This window comes from Vanessa cardui, chromosome 2 (genome assembly GCF_905220365.1).
Source record: "Vanessa cardui chromosome 2, ilVanCard2.1, whole genome shotgun sequence".
NCBI lineage: Eukaryota > Metazoa > Arthropoda > Insecta > Lepidoptera > Nymphalidae > Vanessa > Vanessa cardui.
The window spans coordinates 4,442,558-4,465,766 of NC_061124.1; the positions used below are offsets into that span (position 1 = coordinate 4,442,558).

At 31.9% G+C, this 23,209-nt stretch overlaps 1 protein-coding gene across 1 annotated transcript in view; it reads right to left on the reverse strand.

Moving 5' to 3' along the window:
* The window catches only part of LOC124536802 (hormone receptor 4), an 84,124-nt gene extending 65,701 nt beyond the window's left edge, over window positions 1–18,423 (reverse strand). Inside the window, exons 1-2 of the mRNA XM_047113427.1 lie at window positions 18,144–18,423; window positions 16,095–16,181 (exon numbers count right to left, since the gene is read on the reverse strand). The gene's annotated coding sequence lies outside the window, so the exon portion shown is untranslated. The remainder of the gene's footprint in view (window positions 1–16,094; window positions 16,182–18,143) is intronic.
* Between the last annotated feature and the right edge of the window lie 4,786 nt (window positions 18,424–23,209).

A 23,209-nucleotide genomic window follows, 5' to 3' on the forward strand; every position in this document is an offset into this window, starting at 1 on the left:
TCAATATATTTGGTGAATTGCGCATCACGCATTTAGATTGTATTAGTTTAGAACTGACCAGTCTATGGTTTGTTAAACACTAAAGCAAACAGTTGAAAGTATAATTCAAATGATACGAAAATATTAATTAATTATTAATTGTTGCTGATTAAATTATACCACATTACTGTTGAATTAGTCTCTACATTGAGATTAATGTTTTTCCCAAATATTCGCAATATAAATCAATTCAATAGAAATAGAAATTATTTTTAACAAACAATATTTAAAAATAATATTATTTTTTAAAAATATATAATATTTTAAAATTCTAAAATCGCGCTCAAGGATCTTATTGTTGAATATAATACAATATCAAACAATGCTTCGTGTATAGATTTAAAGATTAAGATTAGTGGCGTATGTCAATTTCTTGTGACCTTGGTTTGTACCTTTAAAGTAGAGTAAGCAGAACAGAAAATGCTATGACACAATGACATGTCTAGTTGTCATGTATGCAGAGTACCTACTTCAATAAAGTTAAGATCGATTTACCTGTTGTTTTATAAATGTTATAGTTGTAATATTAAGCTTTTATTAATTAAAATTGATTTAAAATCACAACAACAACAACAACAACAGCCTGTAAATTCCCACTGCTGGGCTAAAGGCCTCCTCTCCCTTTGATTTGATCTCGTACAAGTATGTGTATTAACTATGCCAAATACCATTTCCCTCGTCCCTGTTCTTAGGTTCCCACCAATAAACCTACTTTCGACTAGACGAAGCAGATAGCAATCTTCGTTACGACAGCTCTGTGGTACGAAATGCGAATAAATTTACCAATGACATTGAAGTTTGAGGATTAAGAGCAGACCTTGAAGTCGAATGGCATCACGACACGGTGTCGCTTTCGTGTGCAATGTCACGGCCGTTTCTTTGCGATCGTGATGACTTTTAAACTTAACTCCTTACATCTACCTAACTTCATGCAGAACATAAAATCTTTTACAGATATATGATAACAAACTTTTTATTTAGCGAAGTTGAAAAGAGGTTTTATATGCAGAAAAAAAACTGTAGCTTGTAGATTGATGAAAATTTTGATGTATTCACAATAATTTATTTCGTTGTATTTTTGTGATGTTTTTTTTAATCAATTCTACATTTACAATTAGTACTGCATGTTGTGTTTTATCTATACGATGACGAGTAATTTTGTGAATTTGTTTAAGTTAATTTTTAATAATTCCTGTCATTATACTCGTTTTTCCGTATATTTTTATGTATTATATTTCTTTGGTCTCAATTCGTATGTAATTTCTTAACCTAAAACACAATATTTCGTTAATCAATTTTAATAATTAATTATAAGCTATAAAAGGATTATGTACCATTCATGAAGTCGTATATAATGTAAAATAGAGAGCAAGGGAGCAGGTTTTTTAGATAAATACATTTGATATTTATAAATATAATTTGTTTTGGATACTTCTTTAGGTTTTGGTAGTGACGTTAGAAGGAAAGTTTGTACAACACTAGTTGCTCTTAAATATAACGGTTTTTAAAAATTCATACAGTCAATGTCGCCAGACATTCTATTATAGAGAAAATTGCCAGTGGCATAGAGATATTTCCACAGGGACAAGAACCTAGTAAGCTAATAGTACCCTAAACGTTGTTAACAGTAATATCAACAATCAATCACAATCTTGTTGACTTCCACAATCTGGTAATCCTATTAATATAAATGCTAATCCCATAAATACAAATTCTAAATTTAAATTCTGACCAAAAATGTCAGCGAGATGTCATGGCATTCCAAGTATTATATGCTTACGTCATATTAACCGTTGCATATCGGAGGGTCGTGTATCGTTATATTCGCAGATGCACTGTTTATGGTTTCGTAACGTGACGGCGGTGAGTCACGGCCGGCCAAGTTCATTGTCGCCCGAACTTGAACCCACTAACTAGGTAATTACTACAGCGGATACGCTATGCGATGCGATTGACCGTGCCGAAACGAAAATAGAATTATCTGTGTGACGCGAATATATTGCGATCTAATTTTAAATATAGAATTCTTTTCAGTTTTTATATTTGCCAAGAATGTTCGAGATGGACACTATCTCGTTATAATCTTATTTGTTTTTGTTTCAGAGAAATCATACGTTAAAGATATCAAATTACTTAATGTTTTTGGACCTCGTCAATAAACTTTCGTCATCTTGGTCCTCTAGATATCGTTAATAGGTTACATTCTATGCCAATCAATATCAGTAGGAACCTGAATAGTGACGTGACAATTAGATGTTTCAGAATTGGGATAAATATTGGACGCATTGGTGCATCCATATTACTTTTTCAAACGTAATTTTGAATAGCATGTTATAGCAAAGCATTCGCTGTGCCACCGGTCGGCCATTGTTATTGATAAGGTCGGTAAACAAACGCAATCGTACAGTGACTACGTGACACCTCTATCGTTACATGCGCCTGCGTCGATAATCATTGTTTACTTGTTAATGAGACCTATACTTTGTATGGCGAATGTTGATTGGGTGAATTTTATTATTTAAACATTGATTCTTAGTATCGATGTGACTATCGACTGTTAATTTGCAATGACGACGAATATGTATGAGTAATAATAAAATGTTTTTTATTTATTTTAAAATTAAGGAACGTTCACTTTTATAATATAGAAAATGTCCTATTAAACAAGTATTGTGTTGCAGGAAACGCCAGCTCACTGTGATTTATAATTAATTATTGAAATGTATCTATTTTCTGGATATCCCAACTTTTTCCATGACCCTTTCTGTATATCAATACGGTATACGAATACACGAAAATGAGAAAGTATTAATAATTAAATTGATATAATAATACAATAAAACCTACTTATATATATTTAAATTTTAAAACAACATTTCTTGTTACATTTTAAATTTAATTGTCAAATTTGAAATCAAAAGCAGATGGAGCACAAGGGATGTGTAGAATCACCAAAACGAATTCGATTCGATTTAAACTCAAAAGCAGATCGGTAGTATTGCTAAACGACGCGTTTTTTGTTGTCACCTTTGTTAAGGGTATTTCTTGACTCATTGGTCAAGTATATATTAACCTATTAAATTAAAATGTTAATTAGGACACACACTACAGGGAATTTCCAATTTCGTATTCTCTTTGGTTGCTTCACAATAATATTTCGAGCACTACATCGGCCTTTTTTTTAATCTGCTAGATTTAATGTCAAGCTGTAGTGATGTTAGTTCTTTGTATCCTGTCATTGCAGCGACAGTTTACCATAATTCGTTTGACAAGCCCGTCTATTGTCTCACACTCGGTGCACTATTGAGGCGTGTTATGAAAAATCACAATCATATAACGGCCAAGGATGTACTGACACTACCAACGCGTGCGCAGGTCGAAGACCCCACGAAACTATGACTGTACATACTTTTGACAATGATAATTTAAGCCGATTTGTATTTATTTTTATCTAATAGAGAACCAACAAGATTCCGAACGAAGGAAACTACAATGAAATTGTATTAGTCATTGTTTTTAATTACAAATAACAGAGACAATATCGTTTTAAATTATTCGATAAATAATAAATAGAACCGCATATTTTATATAAAATAAATTCCGAATGTGTGTTCAAATAAGAGAAAAGCCTGTTCAAATAAAACATTAAATTTTTTGACAAAACAATATGTATAAAATATGAATGTTTAATGCTTTTTTTTTTCATAATGATCGACCTTTGTCTATTTCTATACTTTTACTTTTATACAGCAGATAACACCTGTCGTTGTGTGGTCATCGTGTGGTCAGACAGACCCCATTAAATACTTAAAGTACCTACGTACATATGAAACAAATAGTTAGAGAGCCTAAATATTATATTATGTTATACAATTTACCTATTGCTTAGATAACAAAGAACATGAGAATGAGAGGATATCCCTCCAGGCTGTTACAAATAAAAATATATTTAATTTCATTGTAAGATAGACCTGAAACAGACAATAACCTTTTTCTCCTGTTTGTCAACTAATTTTTATTCATTTTATTTGAATCTCTACAATGCTATTAAAAAAATAGATATAGGTAAGAGTAAAAAAATCGATCACTATTTCAAATATGATTTTTCGAATTTTTAACAATGTTCATGGATCGAATTTCAGTCACTTCGAATACTAGTTGGTATAATCTGGTATATAAATGGAATAGAACATTATTTATTAATTGATATTGATTTGTCAGTTTTTTGCGTAATAACACTACGGCCTCTATCATATACTTAAAATTGTATTTATGTATCGAAATAGATGTAATAGTTAATGAAGTATTTAAAAATAAAGTACGAATAGGTTACATCTGCGTGGACAGTCAAGGAGTAAAATTTATAAAAATCCTAATGTCAGTCAAAAAAGTTTTGTAAAATAATATTATGTAGCAAAATGAGTAATTCTTATTTTTAGTTGAGTATCAAAATGATATCATGGATCGAGTTATGTAGGAAGATCAAAGACCCTGCCCATCTATGAATGTATTTCACACTGTCTGTTATTGATTTAATTTAATCAACAACATTCAAATGTTTAAAATTCAATTTGTAATTTATAAATTATTTTTCGCTCGTGGTAAAGTTTTGTTGATACATATTGTTTCGAAACGTCAGCATTTCAATAATTACCAATTTAATCAGAGGTAGAGATGTGTAGAGAAATAACGATTAATTAGTTGGATTGGTTAAAATGGATTCGACTATACTTAGCTTACGTAATGAAATTATCCATATATCAAATATAACGTTAACATATCACAGCATTTTCTTGAGATTTTAATAAACAAATATAAATGTTGCTCATCTTTAGTAATTCAATTCGATAACTGACAAATATGCAAAAATAAATAAAGTAACATTGATGGCGAAGCGACGGTTACAAACATAATATTTGACAATATTATCATAACATATTATTAAAAAATATTTAAACTGTACATTGTACCATGTACATGGCTCATACTTGACTGAAGACTGTGTGCTAATCGACCTTGACATAAAGTCAGATATGAAGACAATTAAGAATAAGTGATAACATACCTGTGAAACTGGAATCACACTATTTTATCGATTAATACTAATCACGGAAGATGAATCTCCGAATTAATCTACGGAACATCGCGGAGAACAGCGCGCAGTAAATAAACGCACACGATTCGGAGTTCACTCGCGGCCGACCGTGAGGCCAACGACCGTCCTTAGCACGGCTGCGGAGCTCACAGACGTATACCCGTCTCACTTTAGCGGACATTGCGCACCACGTTCCACGCTATTACCTTTATACGAACCAATTGATGTTTTCGTACCGCTAATTTATTCAAAAGTATGCATAATGCAATGTTTTGAGTCAATTATTTTTATTCGAGTGCATTTCTCGAGTCGATTTTTATTTATGTTTCATATTTGAATATTTCCAGCTTTCCTTTCCGCGTCATTGGACGCGTTCATATGGAATCATCAGTGCGTTCGGTCCAAAGCATTGTGCGATTATTGGACGTCGAAATTAAATTTGTCTGTCATAAATCAATAAACGTGCAGCAAAACAAATAACCTAGTATATAAGTACATGAAGCTTCCTACGTTGTTTGCGATGGGCCGTCGCGTCATTGTTTGACTGGCGTTTATTGTGCAATACGGTGGAAGTTAAATGCGTATTATAAAGGCGGAGAAATCAGGAGATCATTAGCTTAAGCATTTAATGGCCGTCTTAAATTTCATGAATCGAGAAGGTAACAGAAAACATATTGAAATAACTCCGTTAAGTATGTTTTTGTTGGAAAATACACCGAAGCACAATTCTAAAATATACCCACATGAAAAAGGTTTCCATATATGAAGTTCCGGATAGTTGAAAGGTTATATAAGTTACACCAAGGATACGTTTTCTTCAGTGAAATGAAAGAGTCAGTGCTTGTTAAATAAGTCGGAGGCACAACTGCATGTTTCACAATAAAGCTGTATAGTTGTAACGCTATAAATTTAAACGATTTACTGTCATAGATTTATCAACTCATATGCGAAAATTACATGAAAATTACTTCATATCCTGTAATATATCGTTACAAATTACGATTAAATAGACATTGATTTAAATGTTTTCTAAATGTAGTAAACAAATAAGCTTTTATAAAAAGAAAAAGAACATTCTATACCAAAAACAATCGAAATATAACAAAGAAGTGTTTTTGTAGTATTGAATTTATCGTATAAGTTGTTTGATATTTTATTATTTCTGTCTATTTTCGAGACTGTTCTTTTAGAATAATACTTTAGTTCGTAAATTGCCAAAATCGTGGAAGGAAGTTGTACACCTGGCGTCGCAACGCGTCACCGAGGCATTGAACCCCTGACGTAGACTTTTTTAAGATTCGTAACTAGACGTCACATCACGAGAATCATTTGGCGACTTGTAATTATAGGACATCAATGAGCATCTTGTTTAGAACATAATTTAGTCTTTACTCTAGACGTAAAAATATACTTTAAAAATACAAAATCGAAGAGAAAATTAAACGTCTGTTATAAATAATAATCGATCGATGAGTCGTTAAAGTACATATTACGCTTTTTTAATTATTGCTAATATAGACATAGAAAATGTTGGTAAAGTTGGTTCGGTTTGGTTGGTCAATTTAACTGTTCAAATTTGTCTGATGTCCCTTGTTACTCAATTTTATATAATTAAAAAACCCTAATATTACACAAAGCGATGAAAATGGACCAAGTTTAACAGAAGATACCACAATAAGTTCACAAAAACACAAATGAAGCTTAGTCGCACGGTGGTAGAGACACGACGTGCATTTTAAACCGACGAAAAATGTTCCAACTCACGTTAAAATAGGCTTAAGATAGCGACAAGAAATCATAACGACATGCTCACTACATATACTTTATTTCAATTAATTGTAGTTGTTTTATATACTCTATATACAAATCGAAATTAAAATCAAATTCCAGGGGTTTAAGTAGGAATAGCATGAATATATAAAACCGAACTATGTTCCGTATTTAACTTTTAGGTTTGATTTATGTTTTATTTTGTTGTTTGTTGTTATTTTTGGTACGTATTGTGGCATACATCGCAACGCTACATAGCACATAACTTTTTCAGAACCACCGAGGGAAAGTTGCGTTTAATAGCAACATTCATAGTATTTGCTTGTATATGTAACCAAACTGCTGATTTATTCATTTATATTATTTTAACGTGTATCGTGTGCATAAATGGGTAAATATGAAATATAATTTATAAATATTCGTTATAATAAATATTATTTTGAATGCAAAAGTCAAAACATTATTTTTCTAAATATCTGCTTGTTTGACAGAAAAATCTTGATAGACTAGTTTCAATGAAACTAACCTTATAATTTGGCCTATATTAACCTTATAGTCAATGTGAGTATTTTATAACTCGTAGATCAGATATATATTGGTCAGTAGATAAAAACTGTGGGTTTTCGACTCAATAAAATTTGGACATATGTTCTTAAAAAATAATATAATTAAGAGATGCTCAGAGATATCCACAGTAAAACAAAATAACGCGATACTGTCCTTGTGTTTTTAATCTGGATTAAATTAAATTGCTGCCAAAAATATATGCCTAAAATATATTAAGAAATATTGTTTAACAGGGCTGACATAAAACCTAGAGTACGAGCAGTGCAGTTCTGGGCTAACTTAATGTTTAAACCTAACTGTAACTTTGTTAAGCCCGGTACATCGGTACATTTCTCAACAAAATCCACTTAATCCCGCCGGCGTAATGAGACGGTGATTATGTTTTAAAGATATGTCTTAGCATCATGGTTGTAATAGAAACTCAATACACTAAGTGCTTGTGACTTAGACCCTATGTATATAACTAATTGTCGCCCGCGGATTCGCTCGCGGTTTCTTGGAGTTCAAACTTGCTTCACACCAAAATTTTTTCAAATTCTGTTCATTGGTTTGGTAGTTAAAGAGCAACAGACAGACAGAAGGAGTTACTTTTACATTTATAATATTAAATATAATAATATTAAGTATCGATAGCATAGATGTTATTCGTCTGGACCTGTATACGATGTTTAATCTTTTAGTGTAACTTTTATTCTAAACAGATCTGAAATATTTTTAGTAGGTAGCCACGTCAGCGAGTTTCCATTTGTGGAATTCGAGCTCCATGTAGATAAATGTTACGACCGTCTCCATGTTTTAAACTCCGTCCTTTCGTGTGCTGAACAACGATTGGAAGTATTGAATGTCTTTAAGTATTGAAGCGTAAACGCAGAACAAATAAACTGTCTTTCATATTTATGATATTGGCGTTGTTTGTTTTAGTTAACAAGTTCTTGTTAGAAATTTAAATAAACAAACCGGACTTCGGAAGAAAACTTTGTGATATTCAAAAATTCTAACGGATTTCGAATATGACAGCTACTATCGAACAAAATATATTCGCGGTAATTTTATACCCGTGTAAATGATATAAGTAATTTTGACAAAAATGGGTTTAATTTTTTTGATTAAACACTGTTACTGAAAAGGTTTTAAACCAATGATAATTGTAGTAATAATTTAATTTCTTAAAGTAAATGCAAAAATCCTTTAGCATTATAAGTTGTTGAGGTTTATATGTTCTATCTAAGGAAGCCGCGCTGACGATATCCGCATTGTACCTGATACGAACGCAATGACCAACAAGCAGGAAGTTACGTTTAATATATCGCTTTACTGCAATTACGTGTTTAAGCATCCTAAAGATAACGAAGACTTCAAATTGTTATGAATTAGTCCAAAAATAATTAATTTTTAATATTTTTATTTGCCAACTATATGTCAATTATAATTTACTAGTAGTTAGCACGCGAAAATTCGCATTTATTCAACAGATTTCTACAAATTTCGAAATCAAAGACAGGTTTTGTATTGATTTAATTTAATTGTAAACTGACAACGTATGTTCACACGAATGTTTACATTCTTTTTTTTTATACACACACCCATAACGCCGGTCTCTAACCGGCCAGTATCTTTTTACCGCTCTCACTACAGTTTTTTAAATTAAATTTTAACTATTAAATAAAATGCAATTAAGAACCACATTTAATTTTGTACACATCTACGGCTCTTTAAAATTAGACCATAATCTATCTTCCAGCCAGCAGCATTGCAGCCAGCATATTTTAATAATTAATTATATACTCAGAAATTGAGATTAGCAAATATTATTGTAAATAAATTAACAACACCTTACGATTATTTTCTGAAAATCAGTTTTATAGAAGATTTTTTAGCAAATAAGTTTTTGTTTAAAATGACGTGCACAATGAAATATTTATCATAAAATATTTTACATACTATTTGTGAAGTTGTGTCTAGAAAGTCTCGTCGAATTGAAATACTAAAAATTCAAAAGCTAATAATAAATTCTGTTACAGTATCACTGAGAAGTGTTATCATATTAGTATTTAGATTAGCAGTTATAGAGTAGAGTACTATAGTTCTTTAGAGAAATCTGATATATAATATTTGAATAATTTATTTATTTATATCAATTCGAGATTAATATCCAACACACTAGAGCCATCCCACCCCAACCTGTGGGTGTTGAAAGATATGTTTTTTTGGAATACATACGGAATATTGTGTTACGTTTCCTAATTTGTAAATCATTATTTATCATCAACCCTTAGCAACTCAGCAATGCAAGCAGCAGATGGGGGCAATAAGTAAAAATTAATGTATTTTTTAATCTGGGTCAGTCAGATTATTCCCAATCAAAATGGTGTCTTGTCGCTTAATTAAACATAATTCCGTCAACAAGTATATTTATATTTATCATATAACGAATAAGCCATATACAATTTTCAGATAGTTATAACCTGCGTATGCCGTCGTTCATGAAAAAAATAATTTACAACTTTCTCGAAAAGCTTCATCGTGGGTTGTAATTATCTGCATATATTATCAAATGTCAAGTTCAGGTGAAATCTCGACCTCTAGTCGTGCTACGTGATTTCGAAAAGGCGGTGAAAGTGCATCAAATACGGAAGAGTTGATCCTCGGTACCGCTATACGGTACTCTTAATAACTACACACACCCTTACTACTAAACGTTGTATAGAGCTTATTACACAACAAAATCAAAATCAAAATAAACTTTATTCAAGTGGGCTTTTACAAGCACTTTTGAATCGTCAATTAACGATAAAGTGAAGCTACCACCCGTTCGGAAAGTAGATTTTACCGAAAAGAACCGATAAGAAACTCAGTAGTTACTCTTTTTCAATATTTAAAAAATACAAAATCATGTTAGTTAATACAATTATTTAAATTAATATATCCTGCGTGGAAGTCTCTCTTCTTAAGAATCTACAAAATCTTGTATCGAGTAATACGCCTGTGTCTGACAACAACGTGTTGTCTTCTTGATAATAATGTCAAATAACAGACGATCGAAGACAAAAATTGCATTTAAATATCTTCTCCGTATTGGTAAGACATAAACAAAAACAAATCTATATGAATTTACTCTTACCTATAATTAATTTGCTTGGTGGTAAGGCTCATAAAATCATCATAAAACCAACTAACGCCAAAAAACAATACTCAGTATTGTAAGGTTCCAGATTGAAGGATGACTGAACGTAGTTTCCGAGATTGATGTTTTATTGAAAGGTAAATATTTATTTCGGCGTCAATATCTATGGACGATGGTGACCACTTGCCATCAGGTGTCCCATTTGCTCGTCCATTTACCCATTGTGTTAAAAAAAGGAATCTGTTGTTTATCTACATATGAAAGCTATTACATTTTATGGAGTAAAATGCTCCATTATTTTAAAATTAAATCGTGCTGATTAATATCAAGATCATGGATTTTTTTAAATTACTTGTGATATCTAATTATAAAACATGCATGCTAATTTACACTTAAGACAGTATTCATAATTTATCACGAAAAGCTGTTTATTAGGTTTCGAATTAGAAATTTAGTTTTTTTATGGAATAAGTTGGCGGACGAGCATTTGAGCCACCTGATAGTAAGTGGTCACCATCACCCATAGACAATGACGCTGTAAGAAATATTAACTATTCCTTACATCGTCAATGCGCCACCAACCATGGGAACTAAGATGCTATGTCCCTTGTGCCTGTAGTTACACTGACTCACTCACCCTTCAAACCGGAACACAACAATACTGAGTACTGTTATTTAGCGGTAGAATATCTGATGAGTGGGTGGTACCTAGTGGCTGGTGGCTTGCACAAAGCCCTACCACCAAGTAAAAAATTCTTCTGCTAAAATCCCTGATGTTTAATATCTCTAAGTCTAAACTTAAACTTGAACTGAAGGTTAAATTATCGACAATCTTAGTGTTGATTATAAACATTTTTTATCTAAATCTTATTAATATGACATTTAAAATAATAAATAAAATATCAGATATCAAGTTTCCAAAAATAATTGATAATAAACTAAACGAAATACTAGTTGATTCTACACGAGGCTAGAGAAATGAACGTCATCCGAAAGTAAAACTGAAGATGCATCCGGGTTAGCTATCTCAAGATCAGAACGTCAAGTTAAGTAATTAATAAGTATTACGAGTTAGCGTGCTGTACGTAGAGACGGCTATAGCGCGGTCTAGTGACAGCATTTCCGCATCAGTAAGAGCAATATCACTCAAGTAATGTCATTCAAGTTTCATAAATTATTATTAATTATAAAAAAAACAGTAGTAACTTTATTATTGTACAATAAACAATCGTCTTGTTGTCAAAAAACAAGTGTTATTTGTAATTATTACGTAAGTCAAGAATGTTAAAAGGATTCATATATTATTAATAAAAAGTATTGATTTTAATATTATCTACATGACACATATACTACAAAATACAAACATATATTAATACAACAAACAATGCGTCTACGTCGGATGATGTTGTAAGTGCAGCAGAGCGAGCGGCGCAGGCGCATGCCTCGTCGCGAAATGCAGTTACGTATAAGTACCAACTAATAGCTTCCGCGTGCGAGCAGGAAGCGAACACTTTCCCTTTTGCCCGTGCGCAGCAGCCCACCACACTATGCATCACTATAACCCGACTAGATAAACGCGACCCTTTCTAACTTCACCGCCGCGAAAGTGAACGGTTCATCTAACGTAGCCGCTTTATAATGCAGTTAACCAACTAATGAGGTTAAGTATTCGCTGCTCCGTGATGCGTAGCAGCTGCATTTAAATAAGGATATATTGCCTGTCGAAGGAAGAGTAGAGGAAGCAACATCAAGGCAGCCTTAATTAGCAACCGCGAGTCCATCGGCTATCAAGCCGCAAGGAGCATGCGCTTGTATCAAATGTCGCTCCTGTCATCTATAACAATACGCGTCACTGTCGCTGCTACATGTGAACCCGGTGAAATGAATTCGATTTGCATAAGATATTTTTTAACCCTTTCACGTTTATTACAAACTATTGTTATTGTGATATACCGGTTACGGCAATAAACTTGTAAAATGACGAAAGAATGAACGCAAAACTCCTGAATGCGATACCAGTTTAAAAAGTAGTCTATGAAATTTTAAGTGATTTGCTAAAGCACAATACAGACGCGAAGGCGCCTTTAGTTGACCCATATACCATTCACGGACATTGACTCCATGGCGTCGACTCGCTTCACCCGCAACCGGGTGGCCGGGCCTTTAGAATTAAATCATTAGCGCCTTTTTAACCTTTTCATCGTAACGGTTTTTGCAATTCATTCGGATGAAATTTTCACAATCTGCTAGAGTTAACCTTAATTATGAAAACTCAGAATAAATACCGATGTTTATAAGCTACATTAAAGCAAGCGACCCGAATAGAACTTCTTCAGTCATTATTTATTGTCAAGAATTATCTGCGGTCCTTTGCTCCATTTTCACAACAATCTAAAATAAACGAGATTTCGGCTACATACTATATCAATTTAAATATACATTTTTTTACAATGGTTCTATAAATATCTGAATTTGCAACGCTGTGATTTATTAAAACATTCTTATATATAATTGAGGTCGAATTCCTAACGAGATTAGATATTTAGAGTGATACTAAAACATATATCAACATTCTTTGTTACGGTTGAGTAAGCAGTGTTTTGATACGGGCATTGCAACGTTATTGTTTTCAGCTGAATTCCGGAAAGGCCAGGAAAAATATGGCGACGATCGAACAGTGCAGAGTTCACGATCGGGCGGTGACCCCCGAAACTGGGGCGGGCCTAGTCTGGTCTTTGCGGACATTTTCTACTATAAATTCTTTGGACACAAATCTACAACATACCTTTTAAATGTATAAAATATGTAAATGTATACAATTTAAACGACAATCTTTGTGCTTTTCTCGGACTCGGTAAATTATTTCTTCCAAATGTTTTGATAACAACACATATGTGATAAAATAATTTTATGAAACAAACGCAGGAATATCTAATTCAATGAATATGTTTTTAATATAGAAACATCATCAATCATTACGAGTTATCTTTTACACTTAAGTAAAATTAGGATTACAAAAAAAAACATTATCATACAATTATTTTATTTAATAATCAGCCTTCAGTCATTATCTAACGGAAATAATCGCAATGCAATGTGCATTCTCAATGATTAAAAATTCAGTTTTTTTGGAATCTTTCAATTTCATATCATTCATTTTTTAAAAGTACAGGTGAATAGATAAATCGTTCGCAATTTTTTTGAAAGTGATAAGTTATTTTAGAAAATATGTACATATTTATGAAAATTGTTTATATAATTTTAGCATTTGTTTTAAAATACTCTTCCAAATAATGTTGAGAACTCACTTAGCATCACTTAGTGGCAATCGACCTTAATGTTAGAATTATTACATATATAAGATGTCGCGTAACACTTTTTGACATTTGAGAGACTTTTTGGGTTATTCTTACAAAACTGCTAAACTGCACGTGATCTGTTTGACAACTTACGTATAACCTTTTCTTTTAATTGAGAGTAGGTACTATTAAATATTTAGTAAAAAAAAATTTTTAAACAATTCAGAATAAAAAATATTTTCGTAGATATGATTGTAGCAAAATTATCGACGCAAAGGATACAGGATGTGTGGTACCGTCGTTACTTCTGATTTTCCATAACAGATATAAGACAAATATAAGTGCTTTAGCTACATTGGGATCAGAGTAATGTATGTGATATTGTCTCAATGAACTCTACCTTAAATTATAAACAAAGGTAAAGTATTTATTGAATAAATATATTTAGTTTAAGCATGCGCTTATGAACAAAAAATTCTTATGTGTATAAATACAGAGTTGCAAGTCATACAAACATTTTAGTTAGTAATTTACAAAGTCATCAAAGTTTAACTTCATTATAACCTTAAGTTTAATGACATTTAAGTTAGAAGGAAATTTATGAGAGAAAAACAGGAAAATAATGTTCTAGATGTAGCGCATGAAAGCCGTAAATTAAAATAACACAATATTACGATAACATAACAATACTTGCAGTATTGAGGCCGCGAGACCTTAGAGATTACCGCGCAAGGAAATCGTTAACCTACTAATTCTGGCATTTCTTTGAATATACTGTTATTTTTAAATTATTTATTATTTTTGGAACAACTAAGTGAAATAGTATAAGCCAACATGATTAATAAACAAAATAATAATACAATACACAACACAGGTGTGACTTAGTTTATATTTATATCATTTCAGTTGGTATCAAAAGACCTTTCCTCCTCAAAAAGGTTTAGTATTCGGAAAGTGATAATTTTCAACGCTTCCTCGCTCGACCCAAGAACAAGTGCTGGCCACGATTTAATCGATCGGACAATTCTCTGATACTTTCCAGCGTGAACACGAGACGCGAGTGAAAAATAGTTTAAAAGCCATAAGTTCGTTAGTTGTGGCTACAGAGAACGTTGCTAATCTAACTGACCTATATAATGTGGGTGAAAGACCTCGTAAACTACTGCCGCCAGTGCATTATTCCCGCTACAATACTTTACGACGCGGACAACAAGCGATTTTCCCCTGTATCGCTACTGTAAATAGGACACAATGGCCTGCAACTAGCCAGCTACGTAACTAATGCGTTTCACGGAATCATTTTGTTTAAAGCTCATTTATAGCTCAAATAATATCTAAAACGAGAGCACGCAATTACATCAATGAGCACATTTCACTTTTGCACACCATATGTGTTGAATAATAATTATATGTATGGAATAGAGCTGTTGCCTTAACGATGTAGACATTGTGTTTTTATGCCTTTAAAGTTTACTGAAAACTGTTTTAAGCGGATGTGATTTCATTATATTTAAATATTAAGCAATAAAGTCTGAAGCTTCTTTAAAATTGCTTCTGTAATTTCTAAATCTAAATCATTTGTATAGTTAAAAGAAAACTCACTGTGTCTATGTGATGTTAAACAATGACTGTACATATTATAGTTTGGTATATTTGATTCTTTATTCGATATTTTCTCATTAATCATCATTCGTTGCAAATCCTGATTTTTCTCATTAGGCCACTAACCCCTCGAACGCAAAACGATATTGTAGAGAAAATTTTCCAGAGTTTGAATTTTTGGTGGTGATGAGTCAATGTATGTATGGGTTTCCACGTATTTTAATATAGATTACGCGGGGTAATGGCCTGTGTGCTGCGATACGAGGGGGCGGGTGTCAACATACTTGTTGCCTAAAAATTTGTCATAATTACTTCTGACAGCGGTCTAAGTGTATACGTTTCTTTGAACGTAGTTTTAGAACTATTTTTAAAACGTTTTTATATCAGCGCAGTGTTTAGAGACTAATGCAATGACACGATAACAACAGAACATCTTTAAACATTAAATATACCTGTTGATATTTTTTGTATTATAATCATGATCCTTTATCTTACGTTAGTATTGTGATTCGTAAAAAACTTAACTGTAACATAATAAATATTATACTAGCAGTCGCCTGACGCGTAATCTTAACTAATACTAGTTCAAACAACTTACATTTTTATTTGTAGACCGTATGTGTATCTGTTCAACCTTTTTCCTTCATCTCTACAGGAGGGAAGCGAAGGCAAGGTGATCTCGCGCCTATAAAAAAGTAAAATTATTTGAATTATCATATTAAATAAGTAGGCTTTGTCCTGTGTGAATGCACACATTACATACTGCATAGAAGTTTAAGCGTTGCAGCTCTATCTAGCGGCGAGTTACAGATAGACAAAACCTTCCATGAAAAATACACATATAAAACTAAAAATATAGACTAACATTTATTTTTATATATAAGATTACTTAATTAAATAATATGATGAATAGACATGCAAGCAGTTTTTCTAAAAGGTATATATTTTTAAATAAGTTAGAAAATTTAAATATTGTCATATGTAATATAAATTGACGATCTCGTTTCATAGTTATCTCAAATATAAAAATAAATGTATATTTGTTTATCTCCTACGCGTTCTTGTACCATTGATCCCATTCGGTACTTAAAACGATTGCTGTTAACACTACCGGATAAAGTAAGATGGCGCATGAGTCTATTAAAAATATAACCAATTAATGTACTTAAAAATTAATTTGCAATTAATCAGACATATTAATACTATTTTTCTATAATGATATGAAATTGCACGCAACGTGTAAAATCGGAAGTTCAGATATACCTATTAAACCTGGCTCGGAATACGCTTGCAGTTAAAAAAAAACAATTTAAAATATTCTCAAAATAAAAACTATGCTAATCATATTTATACGATTATATTAATATGTCATTAAGATAATGTGGTGTAGAATGGTATAAAATCCTTGCAGATTTGATATTAATAATATCTAATAATTGAGTTAACTTCTATAAAATGTTAGATATCCGGAAAAATTTTGAAATCCTTAATTTGTGTTAATAATTTATATAAGGCTTGGCGGCGACTGGAAACGTTGTAAGAAAACCTGCATATCGGCTGAAAATCAATCACATAGGATCCATTAACCCAAAATGGAAGAGGGTACAAGGAGCTCCAAAACCTTTAAAAAAAACTGGTCGTAGCCCACTTTTAGTACATTTGCAGACTGTTACTTAACTAAAAAAATGAAATAAAAAAGCATAATATCTATATATTTTTATTATAATTTAAATAGCTCTATTTTATGATATAATTATCCGTAGCCAATAAAATGACTGTAATTAGGTATTAAAGTTATTAAAAACGACTACAAATTTGACTGACATGTGTTAATTAAAATTTAAATTAACCAAAAACAATTTGGCTAAATGTTTATGTCTATCGCGAAATCAATTAAGCAGGGAGCTCCTTATTAATAATCTAATGTAAAATTGAACTATATCGTCTATATATAATGCTAACTTCAAGTTTTGTTCTTCTTGTCTTATGCAACGAAGCATTTCATCTTTCTTACCAGATTATAAGAGCTTATTTGGACATAAATATTTTTAGTTGCATAGCATATTACAATAACATGTATCAAGTGCGTTAGTTCGTTATTTACTATTGAATTACTGCTATACTATTTTCTTAAATATTTAAATTGCTTAGCACAGATACTAAATATTATTATTTATAGAGTATTAAAATTATTCCTCAATCACAATCTTAATCGCAATAATCATTTCATTCTTCCTTTATTCTACGATTCGGAGTTTTCAAAAAATTTAATAAAAAAGTTACTTTTGTAAGCGATTCATAAACAAACAAAGTCATAAACATTTCAAAGAAAAATCATATTGTTAAAACTTACAACAATCAACAAGAAACAAAAGTATAAAACAAATTATTCACTGCAGAGAAAAATGACAAAGTTTAACCTGAACTTCGTTTGATATTTATACGTGGCTTCGGCTAAATTTAAGAGGCTTCTTTTTATTGTTTCAGTGATGCCTAATTTTTTTTTTCATTTCTATCTTAATTTTTATTTTTCAATTCAAAATAACATCTCAATAAGCGCACGTAGTGATAATCTAAACACTGTTTAACCTTCAATACTTTAAACTATTGGAAACTATTATTTTTTGTCAAAGTAAATTTTCCCAACCTGAAGTATTTAAAGAGGCGAGATCCTCAGCAGTAAAACAGACCGGCTCCTTCAAAACAACAATCCTCGCTAGTAAGTCACTCGTCACTATCGTACACATAAACGTTCACAATCCACTGAAAAACGTATCACCATGAAAATCGGGAACACGTCAGTTCATCCGAGGGACGTGCCTTCGAACCGGTGTATACACATGGAGGTGTCGGGTCGGAACAGTACGGACGTGCGGCGCAGGGGACAGCAGCGAGCGCACGGCGCGCCGGCGGAGCGGTGACTGACCGACACACTGCCGCACCACCCCGCCTGGATCGCTCCTCCGGGACCGTTCCGCCGGGAATCGGACCCTCGAGGGCCGCTTTCCTCACGCGAACCAGCCACACGTGCTCCCCCGGACCCGTGACTCATGCTCTCAACAGGTTCTGCTCTTCATTGCACCTTTCCACAGTTCCATCTCCGCGAATCGTAAGTGTCTTTGACCTTTTCATTTATTGAGACAATGCATCGAACGTCAATATAAACCACGTGTGTATACAATGCAATATTGTATTCCCGCAAGTGTACTTAGTACAGTTTAACGTCTGATCGATTAAATAAAATTATAGCATAGCATAGCATTTTATATAAAGAAGAGTGCTTAAAAGTATTTTAGGTTATAAATAAGAGCATGAATAACATAATAACACACGTCTCCGGTCATTGCTAATGGTCGACAGTGAAAGTGCCGCAGAATAAGCGAGCTCAATTTGCAAGGCAGTTGCGCCTCTTGTTAGATTTTCTTCGGTATTAGAAACCCTACCTTCAGTGGGCTTTCTATTGTTACGAACAATCACGATTCCAATTGCAAACCAATATACCAGCGTTTAAACTATAAATCTATTAGCAATCGCTGAGTCGAGTTCGATAATTGAAAATTAACAATTGTTTAATGAAAGTAAGGCGTAGAAGTTAAGATCGATCTAGTATTGCATCGTCGGGGAATACAAGAAAGTAATAAGGATCAATCATAGTAAATTTTATCGGTCGGTAGAGATTATACCATGATATCGTATCACACTTAGTTTTGATCGCCAAGCGCAATTATATATTTTGAACTTCTAATAGAAAAACCGGATCACTTAAATATATTTTCTTTTACGAGTAGCAGAAATGTCGCTGAGCAAATGGGATGGTAAGTGGTCTTCAATGTCCTTATGAGCTGTCAACAGTTAACCTACCGTAGTTATGGCTCTTACGAGTCTTATTATATTTATCCTAGTAGTTTTATGTGCAGAACCTTAAGGACGGATATCCATTTATTTTTATATATGAACGAAATTCTACAAAACTATAGAGCCCATTGAATTAAAATTGAAAATATTTACTTATATCATAGATCACACATGAACATATTTTTGGAAAATTCAATTGAAAAATGAAATTTGGAATTACGAAATCCGGTCGATTTACTAGTATTATATAATTAAAGATATATTTAATTGCGCATCTCGTATAATTACATTCTTTGAGATAAAATCGTTTAAAAAATTATGTGTAAATAAGACACACACAGTAAAATTAAAACTTAATAGGCCTTAGACATTAAGAGGGCTAGATTCTGTATCTTTGTCGAGTCTGTAAGTAAAATAATTACAGAGTGTTACTTTCAAATCGTACCTTCAAGAAATAAGTAAAACCTTTTTTTAAGTACAGCATAATTAGTTAAATAACCAAGTTAGTTATAAATGGACTCTATTTCTAACGGTCGTATATAATTACAGTCATTGTTGCCTTGTAACTACTATCAGTAGCGGCATATGTGAAGTACTATTGCAGTGACAATGTGATTCTAATTTCCTGTAACAGTTCATTCACATTTTTAACATTTTTCCTCTATTTTGTAATCCGTAGTTAGTATTCGTTTGGAAGAATCTAAAAATTTGCCGGTAATTATATTCTTCTGGGCTAAACCTTTAATTGTATTTTAAAATGGTTGTTTAAATTAGTAGCAATACTTAAAATTAACGTAAACACAGTATAAAACCTCCTCTATATTGATATGACCTATATAACCATACTCCATAAAAAAACTTGAAAAAAAAAAATTATCTATTTTTGTTTCAGTGAATCCTAAAAACCTATCCGTAGTCGTCAAATGAGCTCCAAGCCTTTTTTAATAAGAGGGAAGATATTTGCCTCTGTCAGACAATATTTTGATACTATGTATATGTATACATACATTCTAAAAAAAAGAAGACTTATATACTGCTTACAATTAAACATGCTTTGTATTAAATTAAAAAAGTATAAATTAAACAAATACATACATATATTTGGTGTATACAGTAAGCGTTATTTTATTTAGTACAAACAATTTCCTACTAACCGAGGATATTTCCGTTACAGTACATTTCCTGACATTACATATATCTAATGATTCATTATATACAACAGACACGCCGACTATGATTAATTGTAACGAAATTTTAAAAACAAATTACGCATACCACTACATATTATACACAACTGATTAATATTTTTAAGTTTGTATGGTACATACAGATTTGATGTATTTTTATTTTTAAAAGCCCATATAGACCAATCTATAGTACTCGTGAATCGTCGATTGCGGGTTCGAACCCTATCAAGCACTACTGAATTATTATGTGCTAATTTATTTTTATGATAATTGATCACGCTAGAAGGTAAAAAAATGTCTTTACAAACACGCTTTCAAGCAGCGTAGTGGATTACTCTCCCGACCTTAAGAGTTAAGTTAGGGATAAGAGACTTGGAGGCCGTTTGAGCCTTTTGGTTACGCATTGACTGAATTGGCGTTGAATGTTTAACATAACAACAATTTTCTTACAGCACAATTTGCCATCATGGTTGAAAATGAAATAATCGTGATCTTTTAGATTCTTCTCGATTCTGTATAGATAATGTTATGATTCTTAAGAATTATTACTTTATTTCCACGATATAATATGACGTTTCGAGGTGACGATATGCGAATGACTTTATTAATTAATTTATATTAAATCCTATTGGATACATTATGATGGATGAGATTCCATATATTCTAGCGGGGAATGGGCGGGGTCAACCCTACCCTTACCTAGCTATGCTCAAGATAATTTGTAGAATGTGCTTGAAATGACAACGAACAAGTTTTTTAAACGAAATTAAATTTGTTTTATGTAGTCAACGGTAACCTTCGAAAGGAAGAGATTTTTAGTCCGAATTAGATCTTTATGAATATACAGCGTAAGTAACACTTCATATAATAATAGTAATTATATTTGTTTTTAAATATAATACATTAATTATTATACATAAGAATGCATTTTTTTTTAAATAGCTACATAACAGACAAAAAATTGACATTTAATAGAATGGCGGCCAGATTTCTACCGGAAATTCCCTGATAGTGACAAATTAAATTTTTCGGGCGTGAAATGAACCAATCCAATTATATCATAATAACTTAAAGACAAAAGACAATAGGCTCTTTCCTTACTAAATATATTTTTTTAAATAATACAATTTTATTAAACTAACCACGAAAAGGTTTGACGGCATGTGACAATAAAACATCGCTACCGGAAATTGACATTGGCAAAATATATAATATTAGCATTATAAATTCATGAGAACTAAGATGTTATTCCAGTAGCATATAACTACACAGGCTTTTGCTCTTCAAACTGTAATAACAACACAAAGTATTGATGTTAAGCTGTAGAATAACTGATCGAGTAGATGGGACTGGAAACTTCACCCAGGCTGTCATGTTGGACGCCAAAGCACGAGTATTTGGATCGTTACTCGAAGATCGAGTTTAGTTTGAAAGGATACAAAGATAAGTTTACTTTAAGGAATGGTACGTATATATTGATTAAAAACGCTGAAAAATGAATAAATTGCCTTCTATTCTACTAAAACGTCATTGTTATTTATATACCATACCTTGATTTAGCAGCTAGTCTCCTAGCTTCAAAATTGTTTCGACAAATGTAATCATTACCGTTTTTTTAACCATCCTTTTTACACTCCGTGCAACTTCTGTCTTGCCAATTTATACACATGTAACATTGTAAAGAGGATTTATGGGAACATATAATATGACAGGGAAAGATTAATTAATGTGAACATTATCTTTATAAGGGTCAAAGTATCGATCAAACGGCTAGACGGAATTTAATAAAACTTGGCATCTTGGTAGCAACTTGGATGTATGTGAATTCTTTAAATACGCGTTAGAGGTTATTCCATTGAAAAAATATACATATTAAATATTAGTTAATAATAGAAATGAATGTATCGATAAAATCTACCATGAATAATTCCAATACTAGATATACATATACATTGTATAGAAGAACCGAAACTCATATAATTATTAATTATTGTCGTTTTTTTTATATATGATATTGTATGGAATTCCCAAACAAAGCATTCCAAATAGTTCAATACAAAGTTAACATATTTTAAAATCTAAGATATAAGACCAAAAGAAAAGAAAACAAATATTTGAAGTTGTAAATCGTGGAACAGTAACATTAAATCAGAATAAATCACATTTTACAGAAATGTTTTTTATTATATAAATATAAGTCATTTTCTTATAATTCAGACTATTATGTTTTCTCGAATTTATTCGTAAAGCGTTTCTATCATATTTTATGCTGAGAATGTTGTAATAAATCTTTATTAAGATTTGTTTTTAAAAAGATCTTGCATATCATTTTTTGGATTTAGGAATATATTTAAAACCGAATCGTAAGGGTTCATAGAAAAAATGAATACCATAATGATTGTTTGTTAATTTGATATTTTAATTATATTCTGCCATTGACAAAGAAACTCTGAATGTATATCGGCAACGAATAGTTCACCAAGCCTACTATGAGGTCATATTATCACAATGAAGGGCGTCTTTAACATGATTAATATAGCGAGCGTACATGCGCCGGCACTTCCCCATTCCTTTACGTGTGTGGAAGATTGACTGATTGGTAGTAGATGTGCGTGTGTGCGTCGGGGTCGATGTTGTTGTACGCAGGAACGATTACGCAAACCGCGGAGCT